Source organism: Cucurbita moschata, unplaced genomic scaffold, assembly GCF_002738365.1.
Source record: "Cucurbita moschata cultivar Rifu unplaced genomic scaffold, Cmos_1.0 Cmo_Scf00007, whole genome shotgun sequence".
Taxonomy (NCBI): Eukaryota; Viridiplantae; Streptophyta; class Magnoliopsida; order Cucurbitales; family Cucurbitaceae; genus Cucurbita; species Cucurbita moschata.
Window position 1 is genome coordinate 3,106,841 of NW_019268523.1, and position 4,724 is coordinate 3,111,564.

Sequence of the window (4,724 nt, forward strand, 5' to 3'; positions counted from 1 at the left end):
TGTCCTCACTTAGGCTTGTTCCTTTATCTACGGCTATCCCCATTCGGACCTATTTCTGTTGTTCGCCCATCTTGGACTCGGCCACCGAGACTCGCAACGTAGACGTGACTCTTCAGCGTTTGCCATAGTTGTGGGTGAGGCTGACTCTCTTTGCAGACACTCACCAGACAAGTATGGACTTCAGAGGGCACTTTTGCCCTATTTTGGCCAACTTGGCCCCAGTGTGTGCATCCTCTTTGGATCACATAAACTAGTGCACCCCTCGGGGTGGGGCTCGCAAGCCCAGCCGCGACACTCTTTGGTTGCGACCACTTCTCCTATGAATTAATTCACCCCCTTGGGGTGGGGCTCGAAAGCCCGGCCGCAACACTCTTTGGTTGCGACCACTCCTCCTATTGAGCAAAGTCAACTCTTTGACAGTCTCTTCCTTTGTTGGCGCTAACTTTCGGCCAACTCTTTGTATTTTGTCACATCGTGTGACTACTGTTGTGTGTGAACTTCCAGCTTGTTGCTCACTTCCCGAGCGGATACTGGTCTTGACATCTGTTGGTGGAGTCATCCACCCTAGGCACAAGGTGGTGACTCAAGGAATACACGTGTGCTCGTATGTCCGAGCACCTTTACGGGGTGAGAGACTTATTGATGTTGCTCTTCCCCGCTCGAACTCAGCTGCCTCTTTGCAGCAAGGTCGTCCCCCCATAAGGACTCACATTGTATACGGCTCTTGCACTCGGCCGACGTTTGTCTTTTCTTGGCTCTCGGCTTCTCTGCTTGCAACCACTGACACTATTCCTCCAATGTGAATGGTTCTTTGGAAGGCACCGTCATGGTGCTTTCTGTTTCATCTGTCTTGTCTACTTCGAAACTGCAAGCTCTTCTCAGGTGAGCTTGGTTTTTGCTTGACGGGTAGATCTTCCCATATTGAGGTGTCGACACACGACACTAATGAAATTCGGGTAGTCTTGGCTTCAACCCCCAACTGATTATAATTCTGACCGGCAACTGTCCTGCCCATTACGGCACTCTTGACACACTTGCAAGGTCTTCGATCAACTCTTGGGTTTGTTTCTCTTGACTGTCTTGCCCGACTAGACACACAAAGTGTGGCTCTGATACCAACTGTCACGGTCCTACATTCTTGACCGTGCGGCGTCGTGATCTATACATGCTCACGACCAGCCTTAAGGGGAATTAAGCCCCATTATATTTTTCGCCCCGGCTTTGTGGCTTCGTCGGACCTTAGGCGAGGTTTGCCTTCGCCAATCGAACATCGCTTGTGCGGAATTCAAGCTTGTTCAACCACACACGCCGCCTGTGCGTGTATGTTCAATCATCTGCGACACATCCGACTTGCCTCTACGCTAGGCCAACGCATTCGGCTCGACCTTGCCTCTGCTCGGGCCAAGGTCTCTCAATACAACGTCGCATCTCATCTTGCCACCTCGATCCCCATCGACAGGGTCCATATGTCTTGACGCCATCCCGAGTCTCGGGATGTCGTCGCTCATCATAACTCGTTCGGTCATGCCATCGAGAATGGGCCCACGTGTCGTTCATCTCATCGGGACTTCCCGAACATCCATCCATCCGGGTTCTATCGAGGCATAGGCCCTCCCGTGCCCATGCCGAGTCATTTGCGGATACCGTACCGGATAGCGGGTGTATGTAGCAACCTCCGACACGCGGGCTAGGGCGCAATACCGGCACACCCGTGCCGTCCGGTACTGTCCTTCAAAAACCCATTTCAAAGGAAGTCGCCCCGAGACACTCGTCTCGGCACGCTCGCCCACACTGTGACACACGTATGTGCCACAGGGTAGCTCACTTAGGCCACAGGGCCCAGGGGTGGTGGAGAGCTAACACCATGGTACCCCCTATAGTACATTTTGAGCCATTTTCATTCTACCAGGAGTAGACATGATTTTCGTGAGGTGTCATACGGTGTCGTGCATTGTCCGTCCAATGTCCGATTGACACCAAACTTGGCGAGCATTCATATTTCATATGGACGGACTTAACTCCCGAACCGCATGACCAAATTCCTTCCGAAACCTCGACTTTTGAGGTTAAGGCCCGGGGCCCTACCCGGCCCTTCAACAAGCCTATCTTGTCCTTCATGTCTATGCTGATGTCTCTGTTATGCTTGTGTCTCAACATGTCTTCAATGCCCACTTTGCGTGGTGGTGTGTTGGATGATGCATCGTCCTCCTCGATCGCATCATGGCATTCTTCTACGTTGGCCCGCATATGGCCGGATGGGCGTCTCTTGAGGGACGCCCCTTTGCTTGTCATGGCGTGAGGGTCACAACCTACTCTCTTCATAGTAAGGTTGTGACACTCTCCCCCACTTAACTTAGTCATCGTCCTCGATGACTTACTCGGGTCACAATCATATTGCGGATTGTGACATTCTCCCCTACTTGATTTAGTCATCGTCCTCGATGACTTTCTCGGGCGCGTTCGCCCCACCTATTGTGAAGTTCTCCCCCACTCAATCTCGGCATCGTCCCGATGACGATCCGACTCTTTGTCTGTTGGCGACTTGACTCGCTGGATTTGGTTGTGCTTCAGAAAAATCTTCTATTGTCGAGCACCTGACGATCTTTTGTCATAATGCTCTCCCTGCTGACGTCTTATGCCAACTTGGGACAAGTTCGAGTGGATGCTTCTGACTTCTCTTTTGTCAGGTGGCACCACGTTCTGACTCTTGACTTGGTCAGTTGTTGGGTGAACTTGTCCTCACTTAGGCTTGTTCCTTTATCTACAGCTATCCCCATTCGGACCTATTTCTGTTGTTCGCCCATCTTGGACTCGGCCACCGAGACTCGCAACGTAGACGTGACTCTTCAGCGTTTGCCATAGTTGTGGGTGAGGCTGACTCTCTTTGCAGACACTCACCAGACAAGTATGGACTTCAGAGGGCACTTTTGCCCTATTTTGGCCAACTTGGCCCCAGTGTGTGCATCCTCTTTGGATCACATAAACTAGTGCACCCCTCGGGGTGGGGCTCGCAAGCCCAGCCGCGACACTCTTTGGTTGCGACCACTTCTCCTATGAATTAATTCACCCCCTTGGGGTGCGGCTCGAAAGCCCGGCCGCAACACTCTTTGGTTGCGACCACTCCTCCTATTGAGCAAAGTCAACTCTTTGACAGTCTCTTCCTTTGTTGGCGCTAACTTTCGGCCAACTCTTTGTATTTTGTCACATCGTGTGACTACTGTTGTGTGTGAACTTCCAGCTTGTTGCTCACTTCCCGAGCGGATACTGGTCTTGACATCTGTTGGTGGAGTCATCCACCCTAGGCACAAGGTGGTGACTCAAGGAATACACGTGTGCTCGTATGTCCGAGCACCTTTACGGGGTGAGAGACTTATTGATGTTGCTCTTCCCCGCTCGAACTCAGCTGCCTCTTTGCAGCAAGGTCGTCCCCCCATAAGGACTCACATTGTATACGGCTCTTGCACTCGGCCGACGTTTGTCTTTTCTTGGCTCTCGGCTTCTCTGCTTGCAACCACTGACACTATTCCTCCAATGTGAATGGTTCTTTGGAAGGCACCGTCATGGTGCTTTCTGTTTCATCTGTCTTGTCTACTTCGAAACTGCAAGCTCTTCTCAGGTGAGCTTGGTTTTTGCTTGACGGGTAGATCTTCCCATATTGAGGTGTCGACACACGACACTAATGAAATTCGGGTAGTCTTGGCTTCAACCCCCAACTGATTATAATTCTGACCGGCAACTGTCCTGCCCATTACGGCACTCTTGACACACTTGCAAGGTCTTCGATCAACTCTTGGGTTTGTTTCTCTTGACTGTCTTGCCCGACTAGACACACAAAGTGTGGCTCTGATACCAACTGTCACGGTCCTACATTCTTGACCGTGCGGCGTCGTGATCTATACATGCTCACGACCAGCCTTAAGGGGAATTAAGCCCCATTATATTTTTCGCCCCGGCTTTGTGGCTTCGTCGGACCTTAGGCGAGGTTTGCCTTCGCCAATCGAACATCGCTTGTGCGGAATTCAAGCTTGTTCAACCACACACGCCGCCTGTGCGTGTATGTTCAATCATCTGCGACACATCCGACTTGCCTCTACGCTAGGCCAACGCATTCGGCTCGACCTTGCCTCTGCTCGGGCCAAGGTCTCTCAATACAACGTCGCATCTCGTCTTGCCACCTCGATCCCCATCGACAGGGTCCATATGTCTTGACGCCGTCCCGAGTCTCGGGATGTCGTCGCTCATCATAACTCGTTCGGTCATGCCATCGAGAATGGGCCCACGTGTCGTTCATCTCATCGGGACTTCCCGAACATCCATCCATCCGGGTTCTATCGAGGCATAGGCCCTCCCGTGCCCATGCCGAGTCATTTGCGGATACCGTACCGGATAGCGGGTGTATGTAGCAACCTCCGACACGCGGGCTGGGGCGCAATACCGGCACACCCGTGCCGTCCGGTACTGTCCTTCAAAAACCCATTTCAAAGGAAGTCACCCCGAGACACTCGTCTCGGCACGCTCGCCCACACTGTGACACACGTATGTGCCACAGGGTAGCTCACTTAGGCCACAGGGCCCAGGGGTGGTGGAGAGCTAACACCATGGTACCCCCTATAGTACATTTTGAGCCATTTTCATTCTACCAGGAGTAGACATGATTTTCGTGAGGTGTCATACGGTGTCGTGCATTGTCCGTCCAATGTCCGATTGACACCAAACTTGGCGAG